Here is a 23,859-nt window from a genome sequence, read left to right as displayed (position 1 = left end):
AAAATAAACCCAAAGAAACTCAAGAGAAAGAAATACTGAGATAGTTGAAATTAATGAAAAAAGCTTCCCCCTGCCCAGAAATTATTTGATCAGCAAAACCAAAAGCTTGTTCTTTGAAATGACTAATAAAACAAACAAACCTTAGGCAAATAGGATCAAGAAAGACGAGGCACAAATAACATTAAAAACCAGAAATGATACACATATACAATGTTGGAAAATTATAAGAGGATACTTTGAAAAACTCTATAACAAATTTGAAAACATAGTTGAAATAGACAATTTTTCTGGGAAATATATCAGAATTGGCCCAAATTTTCACACATGCAGCGTCTAGATTTACTGGATTGAACCCCTGTATTTACAATTCCAATTATTCCTCTCTAGATCTATGCCAAACACCTGCCCAGGTGTGTCGCTGCCCTGGCGCCTGCTTTTTCTCTTTGTGATATCATTTTTAGAAACGGGGCATCAGTGAGGTGACCAGAAGGAGTGCATGAGCACTTCAGTGTCATTTGGCCCCTCTGCACCATTCGGTACAACTCCACGTGTCCCAGCCTCATCCACTCTTCAGGGTCCGGTAATGGGGACATTCCGCGATCGCCTCCCTATTGTTTCTTGTTTCTCCACAAGGTGTCAGCGGTCCGCTCGTGTTCCCCTGAATTCTCAGAGTTCACACATTTCAGTTTCTTTCACATCTGTTCACTGATGCTAATATATTTTCCCTCTCCAAAATAAGAGATTCCCCTGCAATACTTCCAACTCAACCTATACACATAAGGATGTAAGGGTGTACAGCAAAATGTGAAATGTGGTTATCTCAGTGTGGTGGCATTAGAGACTTTTTTTCCCTTTGTGTTTTTCAATTTTGTATCTTGAGTCTGGGTTACATTTTTAAAATTATTTACTAGTTAATTCATAAGGAAAACATGAATACATTCTCATTTTTAAAAATATGTCAAATGTACAAGATAGTTTCCTTTGACACCACTCAAAATCTGAGTTTCCTTTCTAGAGGAAATTACTCATCCATTTGGTGTGTATCCAAATCTTTACTTTGTCTTGAATTTAAATCTGTGTGTGTGTGTGTGTGTGTCTGTCTGTCTTTGTCTCTATGTCTATTTCTCTTTGTGTTTTGTATATAGGAGGGGTTGATTTTATGTCTAAATCTTGTTATACTATACTTCTTGTTCTGCAAATTATATTTTTCTCACCTAACAATATGTTTTAAAGACCTTTCCACATTTGTACACATAGACCTGCCCCCATTTTTTGGTATGTACTGCACAGGCTGGATGCAGGCTGGTACTGTGGTGTATTTATTCCAATTTGGATGTTTGTTTCCAGTTTTGCCTATTACCAACACTGCTGCAATGAACCTACTTGTACTTTCATATTGGGTACATGCAAATGTATCTCTAAGGCCAAAACTGAGACATGGAGTTGCTGAGTCATAGGTTATACACATTTTTCATTCTAATAGACACTGCCAAAACTGTACTGTGTAGTAGCTATAAAAATCTACATTCACAAAAGCAGTGAGTAAGAGTATCCATTTCTTTACAACATCATCAATATTTGATGTGATGAGTTTGTTACTCCGATGAGTAAAAATTACATTTCTTTGTTCTAACTTGTGTTTTCTCATTATTGGTGAAGTTGAGCATCTTTTTATATATTTATTAGTCATTTGTACTTCATCTTTTAGGAATAGGACTACCTGTTCATGACTTTTGTCCATTTTTCCATTAGGACTTTTTGTTTCTTTTTGAAACAAATATCTTGACAGGTACTGAATAGTAACTTTTTTTTGTTGAAGTGCACCTTCCATAATTCATTCAGAGAATAACTTCAGATGGTTTACTTTCTAAGACCATGCATTGCTGAAGTGTTCTTTACTTGGAACTTACTCCTGTGGGATGTACTTCCAGCAGTGATGCCTTTGGGCTCACCATTCCTCCCAGGGCTGCCAGCTAGGCGGTATATTTTCTTGTCTCTCAGATGCCAGCACCCTGTTGTATGACGCTTGGCCCGAGGTGATGAAGCAGAGGGACAAACCAACCTATTCTGCTTTTCTAGGGTACCTCAAACAAGCATCCTGATGATTGCCCTGGACCCCTTCCCTTCCTGCTCCTCTGGCATCTGCTCCCTGGGCTTGCAGGACCTCCATCGTTTTCAACAGTCCACCCTGGGTACCTTTGAACCTATGGTTTCATTCTCCAATCTGATCCCATAGTCTTTCCCCTTTTCAGGAATCTTTATAGTCTCTCTCTTTTTTAAATTTCATTTCATTTTTTATTTATTGACATTGGAATAAGGAACTGTATAAATGGATTTGAAAGGGAGGCTAGCAAGCTCAAAGGCCTTGAGGTCAGATCATGCTTTACCTTTTTCTCAGCTTTATGAGGTGTGATTGATAGTCTTGTCTTGCTTTCCAGCGTATGCATAGATGGTTCTGTTTGTTTGCATGTATTCTGTAATTACTAGGAATATTGGATGTTCAGTATGTGGTTCTTTTGATAGCTATCTTGAATTGGAAGTCTTTTGTGATTTAAAAATGTTGCTAAAAGAAAGAAAGCATAAGCAAACATACAAATCCCAAATCTTTATATTATCCCTTAAAAATAAAGCTATTTTATCTAAAAACTATATTTATCCAGCTACAGTGCTGTACTTGACCCTGTGCTCAGCGCTGAGGCTGGAGGAGTAACTGGGACCCAGCTCTCAATCTGCAAAAGTGCAAAGCCTAAGGCAGGACAGGAAGAAACACGTATCCATAAACATGCTTAACATATATTACATCAGGGGTATCACCAGAGAAAGGCTCTGCCAAAGACGCTTGTCTAATTAGTAGTTATAATCAGGTCTCTTCCACAATAATAACTGGAGCTATACATTATAATGAGCAAATTCATATTCATCATCCCATTTATTCTGCAAAACAACCTGTAAGGTAAGAGCTATTTTTATCCCACTTTGCATATGGGAACTATTTTAATACTCTGAGCACACAGTGTTTATCCTTCCTGTGTACAATATGCCATAGGAAAAGCACAGTCATTGACATTCTGCAGTGGCCGTCCTCCACAGGGAAGTTAGAGGCCCCAGATAACTCAGGGAGAACCAGGCAGGCTGGGACCCTCCTCCCAAACCTACTGATAAAGGCTGAGGCCTAAATTTGCCAATTATATCATTGTTCTCCTGAGTATTTCATACGCAGTAAATCATTGACTCTTATGAGAAAAGTGCTGTTATGACCCCCATTTTCCTGAGGCACAGAACAGTTAAATAACTCACCAAAGGCAACAAAGCTACAAGTGGAAGTGCCAGGGTTTGAACCCAGGCAGTCTGGCTTCAGAGTTTACTCTCTAGACCACCGGTAGGCAAACTGTGGCTACTGTGGTTTTTGTACAGTCTCCAATCTACAAGTGGTTTTTGTATTTTTAAAGGCTTGTAAAAAGAGCCAAACAAAAGACAAAGAATAACATGTGATTGAGACTGTACATGACCCACAAAGCCTAAAGTATTTTCTCTTTGGACCTTTACAGAGAAAGTTGTCAACCCCTGCTCTGAACCTTTATGCTCTAGAGACGTTGAGTGAGCACTGGGCCAAGTCCTGATAACCTTCTCGCCGGAGCTTGTCCCAGGAGCATGTCTGATTGTGGTAGTAGTAGCTGATGAACATTTTTGCAAAAAAATCTCAGTAAGACATGAGAGTTGAGTATAGATCATTGGTTTGACTGTACGAGTTCTTTGATGTCTTTGACTCTTGGGCTCAAAGAATTGGGTTTATTTGCTTGAGTTTATCTTCTATGGGTTTACTTTCTATGAGTACTTGGACCCATTTGATCTTCAGGGAGCATCTGCACTCCTGGAATCATCTAGAGGTTTTGTTCTAAATGGAGTGTAGAGTGGTGGTGGTTTAACATTCATCACTCTTTGTCACACAAAGACTGTGACCCTGAGACTGTGAGTTTATTGCGTAGGAAGCGTTCTGGCAGGAGGAGTTAACATCTTGATGACCGTCGCGTGCTGTGATCCGTAACGAGGTCCTTAGACTCACTGAGCTGGGCTCTCTATCTGAGAAACGGGCACGTGTGAGAAAGGCAAAGGGGAGTGAGTGCACTTCCCTCTCTTGCCACACCCAAAGTCTCACCTCTCCCTTTCCCCACAGTGGGGCACCTGGCCAAAGCTTTGCCGCCTGGGCCCTATGGAAGCTTCGGAACACCTGTGAGTCCCCTGATACTGTATGCAAAATTTAGCACATGTCAGCATGTATGGGAAAGGGATAATTTTTGACAGATTCCTAAATATATTTAGAACTTCCAAGAAGATAAAGAACCATAAGCTGCTCTAGAGTAGTGGGCCAATGGCCTTATTTTTGTTACACCTGAGTAAGATGACAGTCAGTGAGTTGAGTTTCCAGGTTTGGGCATTTTAATTCTTTTCCCTTTATTGTTTTTTGTTTGTTTGTTTGTTTGTTTTTTTTGTGAGGAAGATCAGCCCTGAGCTGACATCTATTGCCAATCCTCCTCCTTTTTTTCCCCCAAAGCCCCAGTAGATAGTTGTATGTCATAGTTGCACATCCTTCTAGTTACTGTATGTGGGACACGGCCTCAGCATGGCCGGAGAAGCGATGTGTCGGTGCGCGCCCGGGATCCGAACCCGGGCTGCCAGTAGTGGAACGCACGCACTTAACCGCTAAGCCACGGGGCCGGCCCCTCCCGTTATTATTTTAAACAGATAAAGCAGCACTGGGGTTTTTCCCCTCTGTAGCACAATATCTGTGGGTCATCAGAGGGTCCTCAGAAGCTCAAAATTCCATTAAGTCTCCTGCAAAGGGCCAGCAGCAGAAGAACCAGCGCTTGTAGAGGCCCGTCTCTGTGCCACAAGCTTAAGTCTCCATGAGGGAAAAACAGTCGTCCCCGTGTGACGGGAAAGAAACTGAAGCACGATGCATTTAAATCAATTCTTCAGCCCTGGAACTCTGAACTTTCCGACTCTAAACCTGCAATTTTGTTTTTAATTAAAATTTATTGTATTTTCTCAGATTATATATTTATTGTAAAGTAAATTGAAATTAAGACAAAGAAATCACTCTATCATTGCGGTATGTTTTCTTCTAGTCGTAGATATAGATATTTCCAAAGTTGTAAATATCCTATATGTATAATTTTCTATTCTGCTTTGTTTCACTTAACACAGTGTATTTCACATTTATTGTAGACATCTTTTTTAATGATTACATTATGATCTAAGGCAAAAATCTAGCATCGTTTACCAGCCCAATTGCCATTGTAGATGTAATGTTTGATTTTTAATCAGGCTTCGATAAATATTTTGAAGCATAAAGGTTGTAGGATGATTTTCTTGTGCTAGAGTTCCAGAAATAGTCACAGGCCGTGCATCCCTTGAGGGCTCTCATTTTATGTTGCTGAAATCGCTCCAGCAAAAGTTAAGTTCATTTACACTCTTCTATGTACGTAGGAGCTTTCCTGTTTCACCTGCTTCATGCATGTTTGTCAGTATGTGGACTAGCAAATTTATAAATTTTGTTAAGTTGGTTTATAAAAAAAATGGTATTTTACTGGAGAAAGCATCGTGGTAGAGTGTAAAGAGTGTGTGCTTTGGAGCCAAAGACCTAGATGTGAAAGCTGACTGGTACCTGATAGATGTGTAGTCTTTAGACAAGTTGTTGTTTCTTTTCCCATGCCTCAGTTTCCTCCTCAGTGACATTTGGAATGTAATGCCTGATTGGCAGGGTTGCTGTGAAAATTAGAATTAACATATGTAAGCGGGCACTCAGTAAGGATAAGTATTGCAGTTTCAGTAAACCTTCCAACTTTCATCATTTGATTGGCCTTTCGTGTCCACTCTGGCCTGAATTGTCTGATCATATCCATCTCCCCCATTGACTGTAGGTTCTTTATGCTGAATTTATTAATTTCCTATTTACAATGTTGGGAATATTGCCTCTGTAGGCCAATTCTGTTGGATCAGATCAGAGAGGTAGGAGGTGAGGAAGCTGAGCTCCCAGGCAGATGTTCCTAGAAGAAATATGGCTACGAGGAGCTGAGGCAGAAGTCAGGCCATTCCAGAGAGGCCAGGGCAGTCTGACTCACAGCCAAGAGGCCACGCCATGCACAGAGTTCAATTAAGGCAGGGGCACAGGAAGAACCATTGGGCTGCTGGAAGACACCATTGCAACTCTAATTTATATTTACTTTTTAATTTAAGGAAATTTTTAAAAAGCTAAGCTAGACTAATACGTAAGCACAGATCTTGAGACTGACACCCTTAGCTGGCCACATGCTAACCAGTCCCGTGTGTGAAGAACCCTGATGTGGGGGTTGAAGTTCCACCCTGGGGAACAGCTGAGCAGTGCACTTGCTCATCTGTGCGCTTTCAGCATGCAGTTTACATGGACCCCTGCCAAGCCAGTTCAGGGATCCTAATGTCTTTTTTTCTTGCTGAGGAAGATTGGCCCTGAGCTAACACCTGTGCCCATCTTCCTCTATTTTATATGTGGGACGCCACCTCAGTATGGCTTGATGAGCAGTGCATCTGTCCGCGCCCGGGATTTGAACCTGCAAACCCTGGTCTGCTGAAGCGGAGCACGCAAACTTAACCACTAGGCCACTGGGCCAGCCCCTGGGGATTATAAAGTCTTAAACGGTGCAAATACACACAGAGTAAGTATAGAGTTATTAATAGGACTATATTGCATGTAGATTACATAAACTTGTATGCATATATAGACTATAGGGATATATTAAGTATTATGGATATTTAGATATATAAAATTATGTTCAAAATTTTGTATATAATATAATTACATATATAATTCTGATTATGATAGGATTATGAATATGTATAGAGTTATGTTTAGTGTATGTATATATATGATTTTGTAAGTACGTGTATATAGGGTACACCTAAAATATATATGTCTACATAAAGTATTATGTGTGTATATGCATACGTATGTATTATTTTGCATGTGCACACACAATGTGTTTAAATGATGTTTTGTAAGAAAATGTTTATGGATATAATTAGGCATGTGTATGTGCAGAGGTTCGTATATGTGTGCCTGTGTCTATCCCATAGATTTTGTAACCACAAAGAGGTTCTTTCATTGCCTTGTACCAATATACTTGGAGAGTTTTCAAAATTAATGTTACCTACAAATTTTTATTTTTAAGTCGACGAATATTCCAAATTTGCTAACCTTTTCTGTGATAATAAGTGACTCTCAGAACATCTCTCAGTAGGTATTATAAACACACACATACCCCACACCCTCAATCTGCTCCTTCAAAGTGAAAGTACAGTTTTAACAGTGAATGAGAAGGTAATTACTTTTTGCAAGAAACTCATATGATGGAGAGAGTATTTTGAGATTTGATGTTTAGAGACATATTCATTATTATGTACTTTGGTTCTTAAATATGATATAATAACACAAAAACAGCACTCAGATCTGCAAACTTTAAACACGGAAGTGGAATTTAAACAGCTTCAGTCAGCTTTGAACCTTTATGCTAAAAGTGTGGAGCACACCACCACCTCGTGACTAGATTGCGAGAGCAACTATTCCCATTAGGAAAGGTGGAAATACGCCAGCCAAATTCAACAAAATTCTTTGTATTATTGGTGAACGGTATTGAAAAGAAGTAACCCAATTTAGTAACTATGGCCAAGGATACACTGATTCCTTTCAGATCTGTGAATCTTTGTGAAGTAGCTCTCCAGTTCTGAGAGGCATTAAAACAAAATATCAAAATTATCTGATCTTAGAATCATCTTCGAATGACTGTATCGAAAACGTTAACCAGGGGCCGGCCCAGTGGCAGAGTGGTTAAGTTTGCATGCTCCTCTTAGACAGCCTGGGGTTCACAGGGTCAGATTCCAGGCACAGACTTACACACTGCTCATCAGCCATGCTGTGGCAACGTCCCGCATATAAAATAGGGGAAGATGGGCACAGATGTTAGCTCAGGGCTTATCTTCCTCAGTAAAAAGAGGAGGATTGGCAACAGGTGTTAGCTCAGGGCCAATCTTCCCCACTAAAAAAAAAAATTGTAAAAAAAAAAATTAACCAATACGTTAAAAAAATGATGCGTCTTCTCATAAAGTGTTATTGATATTTAGTAATGGATTGATAATATTTAGTGACATTAACAACAAATAAGTTGTACAATTACAAAATAATTTTAATAACTTAATTCATCTTTTCCTCATCCTTTAAAAATTGTTTTTTGCGGAAGATTGCCCAGAGCTAACATCTGTTGCCAATCTTCCTCTATTTTTCTTTTTTCTTCCCAAAGCCCCAGTACATAGTTGTCTATCCTAGTTGTAGGTCCTTCTAGTTCTTCTATGTGGGACACTGCCTCAGCATGGCTTGATGAGCAGTGAGTAGATCTGTGCCCAGGATCTGACCTGGCGAACCCTGGGCCACCAAAGCAGAGCCCATGAACTGCTGTGCCACTGGGCTGGCCTCCTAAAAATTTTGATATGATGTATATTAGTGAAGTAATGGATGTAATTTGTAAATAAACGTATATCAACACATACTTAGATATAAAATTATATACACATACAATCCCAATGTGTGTATGTAATAATATATACTACATATATGCGTGTATGTGTACATATATTTACATACACACGTGTGTGTTGTATACTTAAATGTTGTAATGCTTGACAAGATCAAGGATATGTTTGGAAACTATTGCTTTAAGTAGAGCAGGTCAGGAAAGGAAGACTCCTTTCCTGAGTACATGTTGGTGACTTGCTCCGTGCACTGCTCAGCTCCATGAGGCTTTACACATCATTTTACAGTTGAGAGAAGTAATGACAGCTCATTCCTGCAGTGTCAAGGTAAAGTAAAGGGAAGACCAAACTCTCCGCTCTTCCTCTCACCCTTGTCCAGGCCTTATGAGTCAAGATAGTGACTTAATTTTCAGCCTCAATTTTTAGCAAAGATGCAAACTTTAAAGGGCCCAATGATAACTAGTACAAAAATAAAAACTACATTTAATACAGTGCTTTGCAGGTAAATGTTTTTCAACCGCTCTCTGGAGACAAAAGCTCTGATTCATAGCTTTTGCCAGTTTCGTGGTGTAATTACTTCCACCATGGTCAATTTCAATGCCAATATAACATCACTGGGTGCTGAGGTGGGAAGAGACATGCACGATCAGCTCGTGCCAGACAGGGTAAGCTGGCTGCAGCACACACCGCTGAAAAAAATTATTACAATAAAGGCAGTTTTAATACAAAATGCACCATATTGGTGACAGAATCTCACTTTCTTTCTCTCTCTCCTCTCCCTCCCCAACCCATGTTACTACCTCAAAGAGGAGAGGGAAAGATGGATTTGGAGTCAGAAAACTTAAGATTGTGCCACAAGTCAACCACTTATTAGTTCCAAGATCTTATGTCAATCACTGCACGATGCCGGACCTCAGTTTCCTTACCTGTGAAATGAGCATAACACCAGCTACCCCACCCACCTTCCAGGATTGTCATGAGGATCAAATGCAATCATGCATGTTTGTGCTGCACACATCTAAGAATGAACTTCTATACTTCATCCTAGCCATCAGGCGAACGTTTCTCAAAGTTGGACTCTGGAGCACCGTCGGAAGGTAAATAATCAAGTGCATGAATTGTGAGCAGGAAACTAGAGAAATGTAAATGATGAATCACCTAGCAGAGGTACATCATGCCCAGTGCCTCCTGCAATTAGAGCTTCTAGCACATTTTATTTTTCCTGATTTCTCTAATCATATGCAGTTCTTCTATAATTAACTGCCTACTGTTTTTGAATGAGTAGAAAAACTATTTGCTGAAGGCAAAGACTTGATAATATTCACACAAATACGTGTGCTTCTCTGACATATGCTGTTCTTAAAATCAGCTGCTATTTTTGCATACATCCCATATACCAAGCGCCTGCAGGAATATACTAAAGCCTCACCTACTCACTGTCTGTCGATTACCTTGCAGAACGTGTATTACTAACGGCAGCAATTGCTTTCTGACCTTCTTGCCGTGATCCATTTCCATCCACTAAGGCGTTACATTATCCACTTTAGCAAAACATGAATCACAAATGAAATATTGATTTAAGAAATCACAAACTTCTTTACATTAAAAAAACAATTCCTATAAAGCAAAACTTTGTCTAAACTGAAGTAAGAATTCATACCATTTAAAAGGCACAAAGCAGTTCAAAGGCTTCATAGTGATCTAATAAATATGTTCATGTGTAGTTTCTTTTCATGATAACTTTATTTTTAAGATCTTAAAATTATTTTTTCTTTGAAATTATCGTCATATCATTGCATACATTTGGAAAGATTATATCTTTTATTAAAGCAAATAAGTATATATTTTAAAACCCACAAATCTTCTTTCTTGGTGCTCAGTGGTGAAATTAGGTCTCGGTTCCAGAAAAAAAAGTGAAGACAATTCAGCAGAGGGGTAATTCTAGCGTAAGGTACTCTTACCAAATATGATGTAATGTCTTTCAATAATGTTCATTTTCTTCCCAGTATAATAAAAGAAATTTGATCGTCTGTGACAAGTGAGATACCAGATATTTATAGAAGTATAAACTTGTCTCTCTAAATGGGATAATGGGAGACAAGTGATTAAATCCATCATGATAGATGATCAGCTCTTTTGGACAAGACTTCGCCCCCAGCATCGGAGAAGGATTATGGTCTATGCAGGGAGGAGTTGGTTCTGTCTTTATAAGAATAAAGTTCAGTGCTAAGAAGCTGCATCTTTGAATTGAACATTAGACTGAAAGGATATTAATTAAAAGAATGGGGAGGTGAACTCTACCATGTCCTGACCTCACTTTTAAAGCATAGAGGGAGCTTCAAACACATAACACAGAAAGATGGCTCCCTCAAGGTAAGACATTCTTACAGTAAAAACAGATCTATATCTATATCTATATCTATATTTATGTCTATATACCACCACACACAAAAGAAACACATCTGATAGCACATGAGTTCACTCACGCTGAGACCGCCAGGTGAATGGATCATGAGTATGGATGTTTTGCCCTTATTACTGAAGTCTCAGTAAATGTGAAGTAAATGAATGTTTTGATTCGTGAGCAACAGCCCAGTGAGGACCTCTCCATTCTGGTCCATCATTGACATTTGATTTCTAAGCATCTGATTTCCCAGGTAAGAGGCAAACTTGAGATTTGAGTATCCAGCACTGCCTGGGAAATGCTCTGGGTCAATTGTGCAAGGCATACCAGTTAGAAAAAAGAGAAGGTAATATTAAACACTTTTTAAAAATATTCTCTGGCTTAAAAATTCTGACAGTTCTCATCTCTTTTTGGTCAAGTATATCCCATTAGAAAATATCTCTGTGGCTAAATGATGACATGGAAGACGACATCAAGATAACGACAGAGTAAGGGACAAAAGTATGGAGAGAAAAAGGAGAAAGAAAGATGAGACAGAGGGGGCCCTAAGGAGGAGGAATGCAGAGAGTTCAAAGAAAAGATGTGAGCAGCAACCCTCAGGTGTGAAATTGACTGACTGACCAAGGTGCAAAGAAATACTCATGGGTTTGAGGGTCAGTGGATCGAGAGCAGGCTCTAGCTAATCCTTGACCATGTGGAAAAGGTTGTAAGATAACGACTCTAAAGTGTACCCCACCACCTTTGCCCCTAGAATCCTCACTCTGCAAGAAGACCAAGGGCTGGGTCAAGGATTGAAATTTTCCTGAAAGCAGAGAAGAATTCAGCCAAAATCACAGTAGTACATGGTCTCTGAATTTGAGTAACACCCTCTGACCCCACAGCCTGACCCCTTCTAGGCATGTTCTAACCTCGCCCCTCTAACCAAAAATGGGCTCCAGGCATTACTGGCACATGGCCCGGGCTCCGTATAGCCAATTAATGGTCCACCCTCATAGAAAAATGCAAGAAGAAAGAGCCAGAAGCATGTCATAATCTTATAAGAAGCCAAGAGATTCTTTGATTTTTAAATTAATCAGTAAAGTCGAGGCCTTAGCCCTCTACCACAGCCTCCTTCCTAGGAGCTGTCTTCACCTTAGAGATTTCCAGGTCTGGGTGAGCTCCAATTCAAATGTAGAGGTCTGAGTGTGAGATTGCCAATTACCACCCCCTTTTCTCGTCTAGTTTCTCTCTGTCTCCAAAATGATGGTCAGAAATAGAAACCTTGTCTCTCATCCTGTGCCTTCCTACTCTTAACGACTCCTTAGGTGACCAATTCACATAATAGACTCAAATCCAACCTATGTGTGCAGCCTTGCTGTTTAGATGGGCAGTCAAATGAAAGAATCTGAGAGTAGGGATGGTACAGACAGTGGCTATAGCCACACTGAGTTTCGAATAAGGAATATGTGCTGAATATCTTCCATTTCCCCCTCCAGATCCCACTCCTCACCATTCTCCACCTCAGTCTGTGACCCAGTAGTCTACTCTGTGTGGATCACATCAACAAGATTCCTGCCTTTTCACTTCTATTTAGACCCAACCAATGGAAAGTACCAGCAGGTGATCAGAAGAAGGGAGGAAAGGGTAGTCAAAATATTTATCTGTTAAAGATAAACCAAGCTGGACGCTAGCTGAAGCTGTAAGGATAGATTTTATTCAGTAATAACTATTGCAACAGGAAAGAGAGTCTATTGTGAATCTGAACTTCACCAAAACAAACGGCAAGAGAGTGTTTAAGGGCTGGGAGGTGCTAGGGAAAAAGCATGGAAGGGTGACAAGGAAGGTTTGGTCCATCTGGGTCTGCTAACTGGCACTCATCAAAGTTAGGCTCTGACCCTCCCACTGAGACTGGAAGACAGGGTCCCTATCTTCAGGTGTTGCCTAGAACAAACAGTAAGTTCTTTTGGCAGCCTTGAGCTTTCCCAGGCAGGAACTCAAGGGGGCTAGAGCTATCACTGCAGGGACATGGCCTTGAGCTGTTAGAAACTATGCTAGTGTTTGTGAAGTCTCTCAGCGCAGGGGTTAGACAGACGCCTTATGTGCCAAGAGTTCTTTTGCAATTCTTTTCCCTGACAGATCTCTTGCAGGATGGCTGCCTCCTGTGGCCAAAGGTTTCAGCTCCTGACAGGTAGCCCTCTCCATATAGCCCTTTCTCTCATTGGGTCCTGGTAACAACTCTTCTCTTGCCTCTTGAGCTAGGAGTGGGTAGTGGTGCTCTCTATATTAATACTATTCCTTATGGTTTTCCTATACTACGCCCACACTTCTGTGAGTCATTTAAGAAATGTGTAGTAGCTACTGTTCTCAGTGTTCTGCTCATAACCCTTGGTGTTCTGGTTGACTTCTAACTGCCTGTACCTGCATCCTGTGCCTGTGAACTTTTTCCTAGAACCTTGGAAGGCTGCCTCGCCCATAATTGTGGCAGGCCAGAAGTGCTGGGGAATTACATTCCTCAACGTTGAGCAGATCTCAACCAATGACTCTCCAGAGTTGGTGAATAAATACCCCAGCTCCCTCATCCCTGGGTGGGATCTTTGTAAAGCATGTGTTTCCTAACATTTTACAGAGTTTTCCTGTGTAATTAAACTACCATCAATTAACTATATCATTGCATCTGTATCACTGTATAAGTTAACCTGCATAGGAAACTACCCTCAGTTACAGAGACTTAAAATAATAACCGTTTGATGTGCTCATGGTTCTGTGGATCAGCAGTTTTCATTGGGCTTAGCTGAGCAGTTCTACTGAGCTCATCTGGGATCACCCTTCTGGCTGTAGTCACTTGGAGAATAAAGTAGTAGCAAGTTTCTCATGGGGCCCCCAGCTGGAATGACTCATTTCTGCTCCACATGGTCTCATCCTCCAGGAGGCTGGCGTGGGCTTCTTTACAATGCTTCTTCCTCAGAGCATTTCCAAGAAGGCAAGAGAAGAAATAGCAAGATCTCTTGAAGCATAGTCCCAACATCACTTCCACTGTGTTCTGTTGGTCAAACCAAGTCGTAAGGCCAGCCCAGATTCAAGGGATGGGGACATAGACTCCACCTCTTAATCCAGTTGCTCCTAAAAATTTGTGACCGTTTTCAATTTACGATACCCACTAGAATAGTGGCCTTCTCTTCTCTATCATACCCTCATTTCCCTGCTAGCGTCCTCTTCGCCTCCCAAGTAAACATTTGCACTAAAATTCTTGTCTAGGTGAACCCAACCTAAGACAAAACCCTCCGAAAATTATCTTAAGTATTTCATTTATTTATTGCTGATACAGAATGTTATTAAATATCATTATGTAATTTAACTCAAGGCTAAATTAGAATTAGATCCATGACATCACTATCTCACTAATTTTTTTAGATTCAACAATATATCAGGGGCTCGAAAAAGGCTCAGAGTGGCCAAAATCCAGAAAACTGACGATAATAAATGCTGAGGAAGATGCGGAGCAACAGGAACTCTCACTGCTGGTAGGAATGCAAAATGACACAGCCGCTTTGGAAGACAATTTGGTGGTCTCTTACGAAACCAAACATGCTCTTACCATACAATCCAGTAATTGTGCTTCTTGGTTTATTTACCCAAAGGAGCAGAAAACCCATGTCCACACAAAAATCTGCACATGGATGTTTATAGCAACTTCATTACTGCCAAAACTTGGAAGCGACCAAGATGCCCTTCGGTAGGTGTATGTATAAGTAAATTATGGAATCCAGACAATGGAATATTGTTCAGTGCTAAAAAGAAATGAGCTATCAAACCATGAAAAGACATGGAGGAAGCTTAAATGCATATAGCTAAGTGAAAGAAGCCAATTTGAAAAGGCTACATACATACTGTATGATTCCAACTATATGACATTCTGAAAAAGGCAAAACTATGGAGACAGTAAAAAGATTGGTGGTTGCCAGGAGCTGAGGGGGAAGCAGGGATGAATAGATGGAACGCAGGATTTTTAGGCCAGTGAAACTACTCTGTATGATACTATAACGGTGGATTCATGTCATTACACATTTATCCAAACCCATAGAATGTACACCACCAAGAATGAACTCTAATGTAAAGTATGGACTTTGGGTGATAATGATGTATCAATGTAGGCTCATCAGTTGTAACAAATGTACCACGCCAAAAGAGGATGTTGATAATGGGGGAGGCTATGCATGTGTGGGGGCAGGCTGTATATGGGAAATCGCTGTACTTTCCACTCAATTTTGCTATAAACCTAAAACTTCTCTAATAAATAAAGTTCATTAAAGGTGAAAAAAAATGAACAGGGTTTTAGGGATTCCCATATAATGCTGTCCCTAAGAGGTGAAAGTGTCTCATTATGAAAAACATTACTAATGCTCACAAATATTTCTTGTTATTCTTCCCTTCCATTCACACAAGAGTGTGATGCTCCCCGTCCTTGAAGTTGAACATGGCCATGTGACTTACTTCGGCCAATGAAATGTGAGTGGAAGTGGGACAGATTATGTGTGCTTGCCTTGAGAAAGAGAGCACAAAAGGATTTAAAACCCAATACTCTGTAGCTTCTCATTATTTTCCTGGGAACCTAGAAGAGTAAGTACTTGGGCTGCAACTCAGTGGGAGATCCTGAGGGATAACGCTCGTCTTGCGGAAGCCTGGGGGGTTTAGGGGTGGCTGATGTCTTCCTGCTAAAGGAGCTCTTGGGGAATTTGGTACCACAAGTACATTTAAAACTGGAGTGAATCAATAGTCAGGATCCAACGTTCCTGTGAATCTCTCCTGGAGTCGAAACTCAATTGCAAGAACAATGTATTTCAGAACGTATGTGGTGGTTTCTAGGGGCAATCAACCAAATATTGAAATTAGGGCTGTCCAAAAAACTTCTAGATGAAAAACCATCTAGATTAAATGTCTTTTTTTTTCTTATTTTTATTTATTTTTTTTTTTTGGTGAGGAAGATCAGCCCTGAGCTAACATCCGTGCTAATCCTCCTCTTTTTGCTGAGGAAGACCGGCTCTGAGCTAACATCTATTGCTAATCCTCCTCCTTTTTTTTTCCCCAAAGCCCCAGTAGATAGCTGTGTGTCATAGCTGCACATCCTTCTAGTTGCTGTATGTGGGACGCAGCCTCAGCATGGCCAGAGAAGCGGTGCGTCGGTGCGCACCCGGGATCCGAACCCGGGCCGCCAGTAGTGGAGTGCGCGCACTTAACTGCTAAGCCACGGGGCCGGCCCCAGATTAAATGTCTTTTAGTCCAAATTTTTATTAGGTTTGGATTTACTCCTCAAAATTCCTGCAGGCAAGAATTTTATTATATCCCACAAATAGCCCATCTCCACAGTAGGTAGTTCTGAGAGATGAATTCATTTTTATTTTTGCGGTCCTCCTGCCCTCTGGGGGTATACAAAACAAAGGTAGGACCTCTTCACCTAGAGAGACATCTCAATACTTGGTGGCAGTGATCACGAGCAGCCTCCTCATTACACGCCTTCCTTTCTCATCTCAGGCTTCTCATTGCCTTTAAATGTTCATTATGCCCTTTAGTTACAAATTATATTATTTTTCCAATGATCAATTTATGTAAATAATACAATAACATATTTTTATAAAACTTTAAACAATAGAGGCATATCTAGAGTAAAATGCTCAAATATCCTTTTATAACCTCTACCCCCTACTTCCCATGTTTCTCTTCAGAGGTAAACATTTTTTAACAGTTTGGTGTATATCTCTCCAGATTTTATTCCATACATTTACATTCTATACGTGCATATACAAACACAGAATGTTGTAGTTTGTTCCTGTTTTTACATAAATGGAATTGTAGTATGGGTTTTATGTTTTAATTCATTGATACATTTCATTCATTGATACATTGAACACGAGTTTTACAGATGTTGCTACAGTAGAACTTATAGAGAAACTTCATCCTGTTTAATGGCTGCAAAAGTATTCTGTAGCACGAATACATCATAATTTATTTAACCTTCCCCTCTGGGTAGCCAGTTAAGTGCTTTTCAGTTTTTCACCATTGTAAACAATGCAAAAATTAACATCTTTGTATGTACATCTTTGTGCATATGTTCAGATATTTCTTATAAGATAGATTCCTAGTAGTAGAATTGATTATTAGAATGATATAGAAACCTAACTTTTTAGAGTCTATCTTAGCGTCCTTTTATTATTTCTACAGTCTTTATGCTGTGCTAATTTGCAAACCCGTAAAGAGCACAAACATTAGTCCATTTTCACACGACACCATGTCTTAGCCTAAGGTGACTGATACAGATAATGGTAGTAGGAGCAGGTTGCTACCAGTACAACAGAACATAAGTTATATGGCGTTGGCCTCAAGGCCAGACAGTGGTGAGTGATGTGCTGGTAACCCACGTCATGCAGTGGGGAAACGTGTCAGACTGTTTCCCTGATAACTTGGAAAGCAGATAATATACCAGATGAGCTGAATGACTTTAGGCGAAGAGACTGGGAAGCAGAATGCTAGTAGCAAGTCTTGGTTGTTATTGGCTGCATTTGACAAGGTACTGGAATAAAGAGATGAAGTCTTAAAAGAATTGCCAGCTTAAAGAGATTAGAGGGTCTAGAGTCTAGAAATTCCAGGATTGCAAACTGAAAGATACAACTATTCCTCGTCTCCAATCCTTTGAACAACAAAAAACAATTAATATTTAGCCTCGTCCAGTAGCAATGAGCACACTTAACACCCTGAGGCAAGGCACTAAAAAGGACCCAACATCATTTACGCAGCATTTCTGTAAAAATGCATAAACTGAATGTAACCATGACTAAACAATCAGACAAACCCAGACCGATAAATATTCAACAAAACAACTGACCCATGCTCTTTAAAAATATTAATGTCATTAAAGACAAAGAAATGACACTAAAGACATATGGCAATTAAGTACAATCTGTGATCCTGGATTAGAAAAATAAAGAGCCTTGTTGGGGTAATTGGATAAATTTAAACATGGAGTGTATATTAGACAAGAATATTATATCAATGTTAAGCTATCTGAATTTGATTATTATACCATTGTTATGTAAAGTACGTCCTCTTTACGTGCTGAAATAGTTAAGAGTATAACATCATCACTGCGACTTACTCTCTTCAATGGTTCAGCATCAGTGATGCGTGTGTGAATGCGCGTGCTGCGTGTGTCTAAAGCTAGCAGGCAAGGAAGAAAAATCTAAAAGAGAGAGAGAGAATGCGAATGATGCAAAGCATTAATAATTGGTGAATCTTGGGACAGGATATAAGGGAATTTCTGATATTATTCTTACTACCTCTGTGTAAATCTGAAATTTTTCAAAAGAAAGGTTAAAAAATTACTAAACCTTGGAATAAGGTCACAATATCTTAGACCTGACACTTTTTGTTAAACCTCTGAATGAGGTAGCACCTGATAAATTATTAGGTTGGGCATAATGACTTAATGATGTGAGAATAAGGGTGTGGTTCTTCCAGAAAAGTTCAGTGCACTTAAGCTATCCATCTCTCAAAAATAATTTGGGGTGTCACTATTGGCATATGGAGCTGACTAGGATCAAATAGACAAAATCCAACTAAGTTTTTAGTGAGTGTTACTGTCATGGAACCATCAGCCTTGACTAAGAAAAGCTGACTGATCAAAACCTGGAACAACCATCACCACCAACCCTCCATGAGCAGGAAGCAGGTGGAAAAAGATGCTCAGCCTCCAAAGAGGGCTTATTCCTCAATGCTCTCTTCAGCTGTGATCAAGGATAATAATGGGAAAACAAGGGCCTCCAGAGGACAGAGCTAAGAGGCTTAGAGGACAATGTTTCCCACCCCAGAATAGGAAGTCCTTGCAATCTTTGCACAGTATGATCTCAGAACTGCTATGGAAGACTGACTGCTGTGGGCCTTACTCTTTCTGACTGTGGGTGTTCATGGTGTTTATCCTGTCCTTGTCTCAGCACTGTCTGCTGAGTGTTGTATGCATAGTGTGCCCTATCACTGCACAACTCTCAGTCAAGAGAAACCACTAGAGAAAAAAATACAAGTTCAGGAGATTCTGAACTTGGAGCCTAATATAGTGATGGCACGGGAGTTTGAGGTTGTTTCTCTCGGGAAAGGGGTGATGAGTGAATTTTGCGTGAGAAGGGGAGAAGATGAGTTTGCTGGGTTGTATTATCTTGAAGATATTTGCAGAGCCTCCTTGCAAGAAAGTTATATATCCAGCCTATTGATGTCAGGCTTTGCCATTTGACTTCCTTTGGTAAGTGAAATACAAGCATAAGTGATACATGCTGTTTCTGAATGGAAATTTTAGCAGCCATCATCCACTTTTTCCACTCTCTCTTCCCCCTCCTCTGTAAGACCACAATTTCCAAGGCTGAAGTTGCTCTATCAGTCTGAGCTGAAGTGCATAAAGAAGACATGGGCCATTCCCCAGCCAAATCATGGCAGATACGTAATTTGAGAAAGAAAGAAACTTTAGAGATTGTAAAACAGAGATTTTGAGGTTGCTCCTTATCACTGAATAACTTAGCCTAGGCTGATTGATACAGGAATGACGATAATTAAAGCGTGCTAATATCTTCAGCTTATGAATTTTACATATAGATTAATGTTAGACTTTATTAATTATTCATAGTATATTCTTAAGGATAACTTAAAAATAGAAGTAAAATATATAACATCCATTGCAGGAAGAAAAGTAAGAAATAAAATCGTAATCAAATTAAAAATAAAGGCAAGAAAAAGGAAAAAAATGATAAAATAAAAATATGAGAAATAGAAAGAACAAAGTGGTAGAAAATGTCCAAATATATCAATATAACAATAATAATGATAAATATAATGGACTCAACCCACCATTTAAAAGGCAAAGACTATCAGGCTGGATTAAATTAAGTAAAATTCAGCTGTAAGCTGTTTACAAACAGCACACCAAAAAGATAAAGACAGAGAAAATTTGAAAATTAAAGGATAAAAATAGTATACCAGACAATAATAAACCAAAAGAAAGTTGTGGTAATTGCATGTAACACAGACGTTAGTCAGACAAAATAGACTTTAAGCCAAAGGCATTACTGGGGATAGAGAGATTACCTATATAGTGATAAAAGTTTTAATTCACAAGAATACATAACAGTTCTTAACATGTATGTACCTAATAATGTAGCCTCAAAAACAGAAAGCAAAGATTGACAAAAATACACTTCCTAAGTACTCTTGGGTCAAAGAAGAAATAAAACTGGAAACTTAAAAACGCCTAAAACTGAATGACAATTAAAATACTACATATCAATATGTGGAATAGAGTAACAGCTGTGTTTTGAGGCAAATTTATGACCTAAAATGTCAATTTTTGGAAAGAAGAAAGGATAAAAATTAACAAAGCATAAACTTATGAAATAAGGGGAAAAAACTGAATAAATGAAAAGAAAGTAAGTAAAATAGAAAGGATCACCAAAGCCAAAAGTTGGTTCATTGAGAAATCTAATAAAATTAATATAATTCTGGTAATAATGACCAAGAAAACGCAGGAAAGGTACAAATAAATAATACTAGGAATAAAAAAACGTTATGTTCAAAAGATTAAAAAAATGAAATTTGCACCAATAAACTGAAAACTTGGATAAAATGTGCAGATTCTAAAAAAAAAAAAATTAACTTAAAAAAACTGAAACCAAGAAGAAATAAAAAGACTGATAGTTCCTAACGCACTACAGAAATACAATTGGTAGTTAACTTACCACAAAGAGAATACCAGACCCAGATGTTTTCCAAGCAAGTCCCAACTTTTTAAGGAAAGATTGTTCCAACTTTATACAAACCATTATAGAGAATTGACAAAGATGGAATATTCCCAATTCATTCTGTGATGTTAATGTAATACTGTTACCCTGCAAAAAAGAATAGCATTTAAAAGAAGCACTATAAGCAATTTTATACATAAATATAGATGCAAAAATTCTAAACAAAATACCAGCAAACTGAATTCAGCAACACAGAAAAAGATATAATGAGAGAGTTGGGGTCATTCCAGTAATTTAAGTGATTTCACATTGGAAAAATCTACACATGTAAATGCAGAAAGAATAACTAACACAATTAGAAAACTACCACTGTGCAACTTGTAATGAAGTAATGGGTTTCAGCAATGATCATCAATAGATATGAAAACCATTAGGTGAAAGATTGATGGGAAGCTTATAATGGCAAGATGAGGCTAACACCATCTGGACCCATGATCGATCTTAGCTTGACTTAAAGTGAGACAATAGGATGGAACAGGAGGTTCGTGGCACCACCTGGGGAGTATTCTTTACAAAACTGAGCCTGGACCTAGAACCTTGTATCTTTACCAGTTGACAGAGAGAAAAGTTAGATGACAACACAAAGAAGCAAGCAGCCAAATCCCTGACCTCGTTTCTACAAGACAATGACATAAAGAAAAGAAAGGAATATTTTTATAGAATTAAAAAAAAGCAGCAAAACAAAACAAAAATTTGCTTCATGCACATTCTGAAATATTTATTGGTGAAACGGCATGACTTCTGCATTAGCATACCTATAGTGTGGGTAGGAATGAATGTTGAGGAGAGGGAATAATTGAAACAAGACTAACAAGATATTGATACTGGTTGTCATTGAATGATGAATACACGGTGGTTCATTATAGCATACTACTTTCATACATATTTGGAAATTTTCATGATAAAAAGTAAAAGAAAATTAATGTAATTAATTAGAGAAACAGATTAAATAAGGGGAAAAATAAAAATGTGATTACCTCGATAGACACCATAAACATTTACCAAAAGTCAACATCCAAGCATGATAAAAAAAAATCCTTAGCACACTAGGAATAAAAAGGATACTTTTTACACCTGTTAAAGGATTTCTATTTTAAAAAATAGAACTATACCAAAATATCCTACTTAATGCTAAAATGTTAGTAATCTCCTTTAAATAGGAACAAGATAAGGATCCCCACTATCACCACTTCTATTCAAAGTTTTATTGTATGTCCTAGTTAGGACAAAAGACATACTGCCAACATACATACCCATGTGTACAATCAAACATACAGAAGGATAAATGAATAGATTTTAAATTAAGGCATACGTAAGGAATTGGAAAGTAGGAAAGAACACGGTCATTATTTAGAAATCATGATTGTCTACATATAAAATTCCAAATAATCAGTAGATAAATTGTCAGAATTGATACAAGGAAGTTTATCAAAATGACCAAAAGATCAATATATAAAAAGTCATTGCAGACTCTATAGACCACCACAATTTAAAAACGTGATTTTAGGGGCCAGTCTGGTGGTGTAGTGGTCAAGTTCGCACACTCCGCTTCAGTGGCCCAGGGTTCGCAGGTTCAAATCCCAGGCGCAGACCTACAAACAGCTCATCAAGCCATGCTGTGGCAGCATCCCGCATACAAAATAGAGGAAGATGGGCATGGATGTTAGCTCAGCGACAATCTTCCTCAAACAAAAAGAGGAAAATTGGCAACAGATGCTAGCTCAGCATCAATCTTCCTCACACACACACACAAAAATATATTAAAAAATAAATAAAAGTATGATTTTAAAATATCCCTTGTAGGGGCCAGCCTGGTGGCATAGTGGTTAAGTTTGCACGCTCTGCTCTGGTGGCTGGAGATTCGAAGGTTTGGATCCCGGGCACAGACCTACGCACTGCTTATCAAGCCATGCTGTGGCAGGCGTCCCACATATAAAATAGAGGAAGATGGCACAGATGTTAGCCCAAACCAGTCTTCCTCAGCAAAACGAAGAGGATTGGCAGCAGATGTTAGCTCAGGGCTAAACTTCCTCACCAAAAAATAAATAAATCAAATACAATCTGTAATAGCAATATATACATATATATCTCCCAGGAATAAATTTAATAAGACATATGCAAGACTTGTATGAATATATTTATTAAATTCTACTGAAAGATATTAAAAACGACCATGTTCCTATCCCATCTTCATGGATACAAAATTTTGATATAAAAAAGATGTCAATTCTCCCCAAATTAATCTATAGATTTAATGCAATTACAGTTTAAATATCATTAGCATTCTTTCAGGAACTTGTTAAGCTGATTTTACAAGTATTCAGACCCAGGAATTAACCCTGAGTAAAGAGAATAAAGTAGGGGAAGTTGCCATACCAGATAAAAGACCTATAAAGCTACTGCCATGTGATGCGGGCACAGGGATGCAGAAATTGACCATCAGGCATAATAGTGAAACCAGACACAAAGGCACATCCAGGGTAATTTGATACATATCTGAGGTACCTTGCAGATAACCAAGGAAATGATGGAATAGTCAACCAATGGTTCTGGAACAATTGATTATCCGTGGGAAAAAAATGAAGCTGGATTCCAATCTTATCTGATGCACAAAAATCAATTTCCATTGGATTTAAGTCTAAAATGTAAAACACTCTGGAGAAAATAGAGGCAAATATTTTTACGATCTTAGGATAAGGAAGAGCTATTTAAACAAGAAACTAAAACATAAAAATAGTTTAATATAGTAGTAGTAGTAGTTTAATAGTTTAATAGTTTTAAAATAGCTCATACATTCAACTGCATTAATGTTAAGATATTAATATTTATCAAAAGATATCATAGTTAGAGTTAAAAGTAAGTAACAAAAGGGAAAACTATATTTGCCACATATAAAACCTGAATGCCTAACCAGAACAGAGAATCCTATAAAGGAATTCGAAAAGGATAAATAAACCCAACAGAGAGGGACTTCTCCAACTTGCATGAATGTACAAATCTCTTGGGAACCTGGTTTAATTTGAGCTGACTCTGGGGTGGGGTCTGAGACTCTGCATGTCTAACAAGCTCCCAGGTGGTGCTGATGCA

Source organism: Diceros bicornis, chromosome 5 (assembly GCF_020826845.1).
Source record: "Diceros bicornis minor isolate mBicDic1 chromosome 5, mDicBic1.mat.cur, whole genome shotgun sequence".
NCBI lineage: Eukaryota > Metazoa > Chordata > Mammalia > Perissodactyla > Rhinocerotidae > Diceros > Diceros bicornis.
The sequence above is the reverse complement of the archived record's forward strand: the minus strand, read 5'-3'. Positions refer to the sequence as shown.